This window comes from Schistocerca nitens, chromosome 2 (genome assembly GCF_023898315.1).
Source record: "Schistocerca nitens isolate TAMUIC-IGC-003100 chromosome 2, iqSchNite1.1, whole genome shotgun sequence".
Lineage (NCBI taxonomy): Eukaryota > Metazoa > Arthropoda > Insecta > Orthoptera > Acrididae > Schistocerca > Schistocerca nitens.
Window position 1 is genome coordinate 823,272,098 of NC_064615.1, and position 12,359 is coordinate 823,284,456.

At 44.1% G+C, this 12,359-nt stretch overlaps 1 protein-coding gene across 1 annotated transcript in view; it reads right to left on the reverse strand.

Moving 5' to 3' along the window:
- Positions 1-12,359, reverse strand: part of LOC126237078 (uncharacterized) — a 719,539-nt gene that overhangs the window by 681,113 nt on the left and 26,067 nt on the right. The window lies entirely within an intron of this gene.

A 12,359-nucleotide genomic window follows, 5' to 3' on the forward strand; every position in this document is an offset into this window, starting at 1 on the left:
TTCTGTGAGATACCAGATGACACAGAGGTTAGTTTATGTGACAGCTACACGATGTTATCACGACGCTACTAATGAGTGACAGTTTACAATGTTGCTTTTGCGCTGTTATCTGTTTTATATCTGCACAGCTTTCTGAATTCTTCTGGAAAGAAAAGCATGTTTTAGTAGTAACTTTTGTGGTATAGCAACAATGAGACAGCCTTTTTCGTGGCACAACAATACGTTACAGTACAGTACTTTCTTCATCACAACAATAAGCGTAATAACTAAGATATCTATACGCAAAGCATTTCACTTTTGTGTATCATCAGGTAAGTACATTGACTTCTGCAGAACTTAGCTTTCGGAGGACGATAACTACGAGACTTCCACAGAGATTATGTTGCGACATGACACACAGTTTAGCGCTACAGGACACGTATTTGAGTGATTAATTTTGTACTTAAAACATTTATTTTTAAAGATTTTTAAATTGCAAAGAAAGTTTTCCGAGATATATTTCATTCCATTGCTGTAATCTGTAACACCTGAGGGTATAATTACATTAATCCTCAGGGGGGTACACGCTTACTTTGTGTATCATGTGTTTAGCACGCACAAGGAGCCCTAGCTAATATGGTATTTGCTTATACAACTTTACACATCGGTACCATATTTCTCTAACACAGAATTACACAGCTATCTGATTATTTACCTGAGAGAGACAAACATTTATTTTACAACATTAGTGACAGATGTTTACGTAATTACACCGTTGGATAACTTCACACTTACGAAATTGTATTTTGTCTGTACTTTGTCAACTGTTCATACTTTTTCAGAACCATTGTGATACTATGAGAGCGATGAATGATGTATTTGGTATGAGATCATGATTTTTAAGGTACGTTTGAGGTAGATGACACTTTTGACATGAGCAGAGAATTTTTTTAGGTTTTGAAACTGTTGGAGGAAGCTACGACGATTTTGAGAGTTGACTGAGGTATTATGATGTTATTTTTACGACGACGATGTGTATTATGCTGTTGAGGTATGTTTATGATTAATAAGCTAATGTTATATGAAGAATTTGATTATGCTATGTATCTAATGATGAAGTATTGAAGAAGCGTCGACGAATTTATATATGTGTAATAAGGTAAGGGGTAATGAATAGTGATTAGGGCACTCTGATTTGTGGAAAAGGTTGTTGGAAACCAAGATCGTACTTTAAGAGTTATGAAATGTGTGTAAATGCGTGAATGTATCACAATGCCGACGAAAATTTTTTTGGACACTGTTATATCAATAAGATTTTGTTTCTACAGATTGGTAACGCAAATTCTCACCCTGTGAATTTTTTTAATATAAGACTGCCATTGTAGTGAAAACTGCTGTCGTAAATATTTCCGTACGAAAGTTAAGTGACCACCTGCACGTAATGCGTCGCGGGCACACAGCTGAGTCAGACGCCTGGAAAAAAAAAAAAAGGGGGCCATTATTGCGAGCCCCTTTTTCAGTGGCACAGGTAGAAAAAAAAAGGGAGGCCATTAACCTTCCTTTGTAGAGAGCATCGCAAAAACGACAGGGTCGAACTTGAAAACGATGAGAAACATTTCACGGCTATTGTCGTGCTAATTGAGAGAAATGCCATATGGCTAGTGAATGATGTTTCACGCCTTGCTTTGCCCATTTTGTTTAATATCTAGTTTCTAGCTGCACTGCAGCATTGGTAAAAATAAAATTTTATAGATGTATTAATGTAAATATTTTCTGTCTACAGATCGAGTAAATAAAAAAAAACGAAGGAGCATTAAAAAAAAATATTTCACTTCACAGGAATTGCATACGGAATTTTCTTTTCAACTACTGGGTAATTTTTTTTGGTAGAATAACTTTTTGTGGTGCACCACTTTAATTACTTAGACATTAAGATGTGATTATACATTTCCCTTATCTGCATTGTTATCTTTAGTGTACTATTTTTTCTGCTTGAGCTATGTCATATTTCGGTATAAGTTGCTGCTGTTTGCCAGGCATAGTGTTATTGAATTTGACTTTGTATTATTCTGTTAAGCCAGTTTTACTAATGATTTCTTGTTATTGTTTGCTGAACATTGCCTTAGATTAGTTGTAATATTGCAATTGCTTCGCTAATTTCTAAAATGCTGCTTCCTTTGCAAATCTGCACTTTTTTGTCATTGCTGTTTGCGTTTATTGTTTTATGTGTTGCTGCATTGCCTCGTCCCTTAGTTTAGCATCTGAGCTCAGTAGATATAAGTTAGCTTAAGAGGGGGTAGCCTATAAGAGAATGAGTAGCGATGAATTGGAAGCAATGCATTGAGAAGCTATACGAGTAAAGTACAGAAAGCAGGTATAGATAGGACTTTTGGAAATAATGAAGAACGATGGGAGATCTCCAAGAACAAAAAAGGTTTTGTTCGCAAAATACTGCAGTACCAAAAGTTACACTGAAAACGAACCCTGTCCTTTCCTTGTGTTATCCCACTATGTGTTTGTGTACCCTTGTGTATTTGTTTTCTTCCTGTCTTTGTGTAGTTTCATAGAATTTTTCCTTCTTCTAATACTCAGCTACGTGAACTATGATGAGGAATACTGTTATCCTCAAATATAATTTGCATTGATAATATGTTATTTACTTTGTAAAGATGTATAGATATTTATTCTGTTCTATTTTAATGCCCATGTGTGAAGTCGATGTTTCAATAATTATTCTGCGCTTTTATGTATGTACTTATGTCATTAATTTTGTAACACTGAGCCCGCATCTCGTGGTCGTGTGGTAGCGTCCTCGCTTCCCACACCCGGGTTCCCGGGTTCGATTCCCGGCGGGGTCAGGGATTTTCTCTGCCTCGTGATGGCTGGGTGTTGTGTGCTGTCCTTCGGTTAGTTACGTTTAAGTAGTTCTAAGTTCTAGGGGACTGATGACCATAGATGTTAAGTCCCATAGTGCTCAGAGCCATTTGAACCATTTGTAACACTGATGTATATGTTATTTCGATTCTTTTGTAAAGCCTGTACTACAAATGTTATCTGTATTATTATGTTTTTAATGATGTATTTTGTACCTTTGTAATTGTATTCTTATGTTATAAAATTGTAATTGACACCAGGTCATCAAATTAAGTACCTTGTAAGTTACATTTCACTGCACACGTTTCTATTGGTCATAGTATATGGACAATATGTGAGAAGTAGGGACTGTTAGTGTTTGCATGTGTGTTAATAATTCAGCAAGGGACTGGATAACAGCATTGCTTGTTCTAAGGACAATTCCAACAACTTTGTGAGTGCACAAGTGGTGGTTATGGACTTGCTATATTATCCGCAAGACTCTTCAATGGTGATTGTGTACCTGCACAGTCATAACAGATGGCTGCTAGCCATCTCTACCAGGACTACAGTGGGTCTGCACCTCTGGTGGCCCACCAATACCGTAATCTCTACCAGGACTACAGTGGGTCTGCTCTGTGATGACCTACACACCAATACTCTTCAAAACTTCGACTGACTCTGTTGTGGGTTTGCTCTGTTGTGGCCCATTACCTGTCAGCATGTCAAGAGTCAGCACTGTCTTTCCGTTGGAAGGACAACACTACTTCTTCAAGACTGCATGGAAATCCACTACGTCTGTGTGCATTGTCTTTTACTGCTCAGACTTTGAGAAAAACACTGCAATGTGATGAATGATCAGGACTGTCTTTAGGGACTGTGAGAAAATTTTAGCTTTTGACCAACATTGTATCAATAAGTGTGTGCATTTGATTTATTTGTTATTGTAATTACGATTATGAAAAATTTTAACAAATATGTATTGCCCACTGCCCAACCCAATTTGTAAAATTTTTTGTGGGGAGCATGGGGGCTATGTAAGTAGGCTGTTTAGGTTTTTTTGTTGGTAACGCCACCTCAGTATGAAAATCACCGGCTGTGCCGTGTGCAGTCTGTGGCTGCTTTGCATTGTTGTAATACTCAACCATTGTAGTGTTAGGCAGCTGGCTGTGAACAGCGCGTAGCGCTGGGCAGTTGGAGGTGAGCCGCCAGCAGTGGTGGATGTGGGGAGAGAGATGGCGGAGTTTTGTAATTTGTCATGATATCAAGGTAAATACATTGTTTGTTCTCTATTAATATCTTTCATTTGCTAACTATCCCTATCAGTAGTTAGTGCCTTCCATAGTTTGAATCTTTTATTTAGCTAGCAGTAGTGGCGCTCGCTGTATTGCAGTAGCTTGAGCAGCGAAGATTTTTGGTGAGGTAAGTGATTTGTGAGACGTATAGTTTAATGTTAGTCAGGGCCATTCTCTTGTAGAGAATTTTGAAAGTCAGATTGCGTTGCGCTAAAAAAAAATATTGTGCGTCAGGTTAAGCACAGTCGTGTATATTGTTCAAAAGGGGACGTTTCAACCTGTCGTACCCGGATTGCCGCCAAGCCGTTGAGGATACGTGGCATTCGTGTGAAAATCGCCTCCGTGCATATCCCACGACGATCCGCTGGTGGTTGGACTGCGCCAAACCGGCACTGAGGCGAACGTTGATAACCTACGGTCGTGACCACGCCACTTGGCGAAGACATACACTCGACTTTTACTTCCGGGTCCTGCGCGACTGCGATGCTATGGCGCCGTCTCCGGAACGACAAACGGCGGTCCACCGTGCTAAGGCTCAGATCCTCGCTCATATGCGACGCCACCTAGAGGGGGTAGTCATCCGCTCGAGGACGCAGGATCGGATACCGAGCGAACGCCCGTCAATGTTCCACGTCCTTCGTGAACGTAAACGACGCCAACGAGCGCTGATACGCTTCATCGACACGGAGGACGGTCATCGCCTCACCACGCAACAAGACATAAACACAGCGTTCTACAATCATTATTCCCAACTCTGTTCCGCTCAGACCCCTGATCCGACAGCACTGGAGGACGTCTCTCAGACGATTTACGGCACCGTCACCCCGGCAATGGAAACGGCCTTGATGGAAGAAATTACAGAAGAAGAAGTGATCGACGCCATTAGAAGAGGTGCTGTCAACAAGTCGTCGGGTCCTGATGGCCTCCCCTTGGAATTTTACCGGACTTTTCAATATTTATTAGCCTCCCGATGGACGGACATTGTCGCGAACTCCTATCCCCGGACGTGCCGCTCCCTGCGGCCCTTGTGGAAGGGATGATTATTCCTATTCACAAACCGTCCGGTGGCTCACGACTGCAGGACTACCGCCCGTTGACGCTATTGAACTGCGACTTTAAGATCTTTTCTCGACTGTTGGCGGCACGGATACGCCTGAACCTACGAAATGTTATCTCACCCGATCAAACGTCATTAGGAGGCGACAATAATATTCAAACAGCACTCAGTGAATATCGTGACTTGATCTCACTGGCGAGGGCATGTCGTCTGAAGGGTGCACTGGCGGCAATCGATTTTAGTCAAGCTTTCGACCTAGTGGACCACAACTATTTGGAAGCGGTCCTCCAACATATGCGGTACCCACAGCCATTCGTCACTGTCGTCATGCGACTACTCCGTGGCGCGACGTCCAAGGTGATCGTGAACGGCCGACCTTCGCAGCCCCTCACCATTTCTCGATCGATACGGCAAGGGTGCCCTCTGTCCACTTTACTTTACGCTGTGGCCATGGAACCTCTCCTCTGCGGCCTGCGCCAACGACTAACGGGTGCCGGCCGAAGTGGCCGTGCGGTTAAAGGCGCTGCAGTCTGGAACCGCAAGACCGCTACGGTCGCAGGTTCGAATCCTGCCTCGGGCATGGATGTTTGTGATGTCTTTAGGTTAGTTAGGTTTAACTAGTTCTTCTATGGGACTAATGACCTCAGAAGTTGAGTTCCATAGTGCTCAGAGCCATTTGAACCATTTGAACTAACGGGTATGACGTTACGAGGCCACACTTTCAGGTGTAAAGCGTACGCTGACGACCTGGTGATTGTCATCCGCCACGGTGACGACACCGCTAGCGCACTAAATTGGATAACGAAATATGGCATGGCCACTGGTAGTCGTATCAACGTCACAAAATCGGTGGCGATGAACATCGGGGTCGGATTGTCTGAGAACAGTGTCACCCCCTTACAGCTCAGAGATAGTTTGAAATGTCTCGGCATTGACTTTACAGACGATATACGACGGACCGCTGCTCACAACTTTCGACGGCTTTTACGGAATGTTCGGACTGGAATTGCCAACAACCGCCTACGAGCCCTGGACATCGTCCAACGGACCCAGTATGTTAACACACATTTAGCGTCACGCATTCCGCACATCGCCCAGATATTACCTATACCGGTGATGTTAGCTCGCCGTATACTTGCGGCTTTTGGGTCCTTCGTGAGTTCAGGAATGCTTTTCAAGATCAAATATGAGACTCTCACCCTTCCCCCGGATCGGGGAGGGCTTGGCCTTTATCACGTTTATGACAGAGCGGTCGCCCTATTTGTGAGCACATTAGTCAAACTATGGCACCGCCGTCCGGACAGTCTGACCAGTTTGTTAATAGAAGAACTAGCACCGCCCTCCCAGTTGCCGCCTGTGCCGATACACCACGTCCCCTCCTCGCTCTTCTACATCGGTGTCTTTTACCTCGAACTCAGTTACGTTCGACTTGCCTTACCAGCGACTCAAATGGCGACGGCAAAGACAGTTGATAGGGTCCTGCAACGTGGACGACCCGATAACGTCGTGGAGAGGAAGCACCCGAACGTCAACTGGCGAGTAGTGTGGAGGACAATTCACCACGTAACACTGGACACTGACGTCACGGCGATGTGGTATATCACTGTCAACAGTAAGCAGGTGACCAGATCAAGGCTACATGCGATCCACATGGTAGACTCACCCACGTGCACGAGCTGTGGCGTTCAAGACGACGATGAACACCGTCTTAGCTGTGGCGAATCTACGGCAGTGTGGCACTTAGTGAGGCAAATGTCAGCATACTTCCTTCGGGTAACGCCGAATCATATCGACCCCAAGACTATCTTATTCCCGGATGAAACGTATTACCCACGCACTAAAACTAATGCAATGACGTGGCTTCGTGGACATGCAGTGCATTATTTGTATCAAGACGGCACTAAGGACACTTTAGACTTTTGGAACTATTCGCAGGAACGACATTGCAAGATCCTCCGTAACCCTAAGTATCGCCAATATTTTTCCAATTTTTTGTGGAGTGCGTTCCACGACCCTCCACGTAGCTGGAACATCACGGGTAAGAGAAGCTAAAATTACATACGATGATAGAACACTACACGGTACAATGTGGGATCTACTTTCATCATTACGAGAAGTCATACCTGGATGATACAGCAGATGGAGAGTTTCGTTGTGAACCCTCACACTCTGTAGCAGTATTGGCCCCATTTCCTCTTTTTGTCCCCGGTGCGAAAAGGTCTTCGCAGTTTTAGTTTTCCCATCCGGTGCAAGATGTAGCACTGGTTAATGGTGGTATGGATTCCACCCTTCAGTTTTGTTTCATGGTTTCCTTCGCCCTGCACTTTGCTCTCTTTCTTTATGCCTTTTTCTACAACTATTAGCATGGTTCTAGTTATGTGCGTCCCCAACTCGACGCAAAGAGTGCACTTACTAGTTTTCAGTTCCTTACTGTAAAAAAAATTAAAAATTAAAAAAAATGAAAAAAAAATAAAAAATAAATAAATGAATAAATAAACTTAAAAAAATCACAATAATGCACCAACTGCATCCTTTGTACCACTTCACATCCCCGGGATGGAAGGAGGGAGACATCGTGGACAGGCCTCGGGTCGCGACCCCTGCCCACCTTGCCTCCGCCAGCCCACTACCTGATTTAAAAAAAAAAAAAAAAATGGTTAGCGCGACAGAATGTTAATCCTAAGGGTCCGGGTTCGATTCCCGCTGAGTCGGGGATTTTCTCTGCTCAGGGACTGGGTGTTGTGCTGTCCTAATCATCATTACTTCATCCCCATCGACGCGCAAGTCGCCGAAGTGACGTCAAATCGAAAGACTTGCACCCGGCGAACGGTCTACCCTACGGGAGGCCCTAGCCACACGACTTGCTTGTTTTCCATCTGACTGTCCATGAGATATGTTAATTTCAGAATGACTGACGATTTTCCATAAAGACTTTTCTGCATTTGAAACAAGCACATTTACTGTATAACACGATCGCGTTCTGGGATCGGTCTAATGATCTGCAATGGACAGCTGAGTAGGCTCACGCTTTGACTGTACCCAACAATAGCGGCTACGGGAAATCGGCATAAAAAAGATTTGAGGGTTCCGTTTTAGCACTGATTTGTTAACGTTCATATCAGCTAGAGTTCAAGTCAACGCAACAAGCCATAATTTCCCGTTAACCTAAATTATGCAGCAACTTCAGAAGCCATAGCATTTTTCACTGTATCGTTTACGTTATGCTAAAAGTGCATAAACCTCTCGCCCCTTTGCGGACACCAGTGGCCTAGTCATAAAAATATGTGGCGTAGGGTAACCGGAAATTTTGAAGTAACGTAATTTACACGAATATGCACAGAAAATATATTTTTTATTGACGAAAGAGCATGTATGTAGTATTCCATTCGTGTTTTCACTACAAACTGTCTCTTTACTTCTTACAGATGACGTCAGAAAGATAAACTCTCTTTTAGCCTTCACACTGTATGAGAGGCGACCAATAGATAATGCAATACTTTTTTTTTGAGAGCAGGTTGGTTTTATTCAGGATTCCAATACACCACATTATTCTCCACTCTTTCGCCTACAAAACCCTACTTTCCAACATAATCTCTTTTCAATGCGACAGCCTTACGCCACCCTAATAGGAGGACCTGTATGCCCGCACGGCACGGCAACGTCGGAGCCAACGTCTTGCTGCATCCATAAGTTCCACATCAGCCACGTACTGCTTCCCGCACATCATTCATTGGGCCAAACAGATGGAAGGTAAGAGGTACGGGTTTTAGAGTGGATGGGGAAGAACAGTCCAACGAAGTTTTGTGAGCTGCTCTCGGGTTGCCAGACTCGTGCGAGGTCTTGCGTTGTGATGGAGAAGGACAGGTTCTTCCGCTTTTTTGCAGCAACGAACACGCACGTTCCAACATCGCAGGAGACACAGCTGTGTGCGGCCGGCCGGCACGCAGGAGATCGGACAGGTTTGCGTGACATTGTTACGATGACAGACGTTTCGCTCAACGAGTCACCGTGCTTTTGTTCACAGCCAGGTCTCGGTAGACATTCTGCAAGCGCCTACGAATATCCGCGATGCTCTGGTTTTCCGCCAATGGGAACTCAATGAAAGCTCTCTGCTTGAAACGCATCTTCATTACAGGCGCCATTTTGAAGGCAATGTACACTACTCTCCATTAAAATTGCTAAACCAAGAATAAATGCAGATGATACACGGGTATTCATTGGACAAATATATTATACTAGAAATGACATGTGATTACATTTTCACGCTATTTGGGTGCATAGATCCTGAGAAATCAGTACCCAGAACAACCACCTCTGCCGTAATAACGACCTTGATACGCCTGGGCATTGAGTCAAACAGAGCTTCGATGGCGTCTACAGGTACAGCTGCCCATGCAGCTTCAACACGATACCACAGTTCATCAAGAGTAGTTACTGGCGTATTGTGACTAGCCCGTTGCTCGGCCACCATTGACCAGACGTTTTCAATTGGTGAGGGATCTGGAGAATGTGCTGGCCAGGGCAGCAGTCGAACATTTTCAGTATCCAGAAAGGCCCGTACAGGACCTGCAACATGCGGTCGTGCATTATCCTGCTGAAATGTAGGGTTTCGCAGGGATCGAATGAAGCTTAGAGCCACGGGTCGTAACACATCTGAAATGTAACGTCCACTGTTCAAAGTGCCGTCAATGCGAACAAGAGGTGACTGAGACGTGTAACCAATGGCACCCCGTACCATCACGCCGGGTGATACACCAGTATGGCGATGACGAACACACGCTTCCAATGTGCGTTCACCGCGATGTCGCCAAACACGGATGCGACCACCATGATGCTGTAAAGAGAACCTGGATTCATCCGAAAAAATGACGTTTAGCCATTCGTGCACCCAGGTTCGTCGTTGAGTACACCATCGCAGGCGCTCCTGTCTGTGATGCAGCCTCAAGGGTAACCGCAGCCATGGTCTCCGAGCTGATAGTCCTTGCTGCTGCAAACGTCGTCGAAGTGTTCGTGAAGATGGTTGTTGTCTTGCAAACGTCCCCATCTGTTGACTCAGGGATCGAGACGTGGCTGCACGATCCGTTACAGCCATGCGGATAAGATGCCTGTCATCTCGACTGCTAGTGATACGAGGCCGTTGGGATACAGCACGGCGTTCCGCATTACCCTCCTGAACCCACCGATTCCATATGCTGCTAACAGTCATTGGATCTCGACCAACGCGAACAGCAATGTCGCGATACGATAAACCGCAATCGCGATAGGCTACAATCGGACCTTTATCAAAGTCGGAAACGTGATGATACGCATTTCTCCTCCTTACACGTGGCATCACAACAACGTTTCACCAGGCAATGCCGGTCAACTGCTGTTTGTGTATGAGAAATCGGTTGGAAACTTTCCTCATGTTAGCACGTTGTAGGTGTCGCCACCGGCTCCAACCTTGTGTGAATGTTCTGAAAAGCTAATCATTTGCATATCACAGCATCTTCTTCCCGTCGGTTAAATTTCGCGTCTGTAGCACGTCATCTTCGTGGAGCAGCAATTTTAATGGCCAGTAGTGTATAATGCTGCTACGTACCAGAATGTCACGAAACTGTAGGGACTGAAGCTATAATATTTCACGATGTCCCACGACAAATACCGAATTTTCCCAACTGTAATTGGCAGAGAAAAAATGTGTTGCACTACTTACTGAACGCCCCATAATAGACAGTTATAGAAAGCCGGAATGCGTGGTGTGGCGTATCTCAGGGAATGGTAGTGATTTAGTCTTCAGTCTTCCGTTTCAGGTCTTGGATATTGGCAAAACGTGTACGGTGCATATTACTTAAGATTTTCCCCACAAGAATGAATCGCACACACTAATATCAGAGCATCTCGTAGACCATGGGATGTAACCATTCCGTGATATGGAGAGCCTTCCACACAATTAGCGAACGGCTTCCTTCGATTGTCGATCAATACGTGATGTGGCTCCATTTGCTCTCACATCAAATAAGTTCCAAGCATGTCAACATACGGAGCAGATGCTACTATTGTTGCAATGCCATTCTCGCGTTCAAAAAAGTAAGGGACCTTGGCACTGTGTAATATAAGCTCTTGAAACTCACAACGAATTTCCTGCTCCTAATAAGGGAAATTCTGTTTGTTAACGTGTCCGTTAAGGAGTAAGTGAACTTCGTCTGACATCGATATGTTGTTAAGGAAATTGGCGTCCTCGTTAATTTTAACGAAATCCAGTTCGCTGAACTCCGTACGCAACAAAGGAACTCGTGCATTTAATTGCTGCCAATCTGTAATTTATAGGGAAAAAATTTTAATTCGTACTGTTATCTTCGTACGCTTCGTCGCCCAATCTTTAGCGCAGATGCATGTTGTAGAAGGGGGTGGCGAGGGCTCCCCTCGATCGAAATGCAGTGTACTCTGGGGTACATATCGTTGGAACAACATCTGGAGGCTTCTTTTTCGGGGCTGAAACAGTTTCTTCAAAATTAAATGCCCATGATGTAATCGCACGATGAGCAGATGTTACTTGAGCATGGGATCCTAGCTTGCAATACTGTCGAAATAATCTTCTCGCAGCAATCACAGTATCACCCTGCCTAAACTACTTTCACAGCGACAGCACCTTCCACAGGATTCCATTACTGCACGATTATTGAATGGTAACGCTTTCACAACTACGCTTCGGCTTCTAACCAATGCCAGCATTACAGCGTTGACAATATTAACGTTCTAAATTTCCCATTTCTCTGCGCCATCCTGTATGATAAGAGCAACTTATCAACCGCTTAACGCGTCGGTAGTTACGACAGAAAAAAGGTACTATGTTGCACAGAACACGAAGAAACATATCTGTAGCTTGATGAAACCCTCTCTGGTACTATATCAGAAGCTCTTTCTGACTTTAAATCTCTCATTGTAACAACTGTTTGCGTCAATAATCGACTTCTCCGGTGACAACTATCTATCCGTTCTCCTAGATATATTCATAGCAGTCTGCAATAGAATCACCAGAAGTTACCAGTCAAAGAGGTCAAAAATATATTAACTGAATTTTCTGTCATTGCTTGGCATAACATGATAATAATATTAAAAAGGAGAAACAGTTCATAATGTTCTGCAAAATTATATTTATTTGGTCACGAACCGGCTTTCGGCTTCTCAGGCCA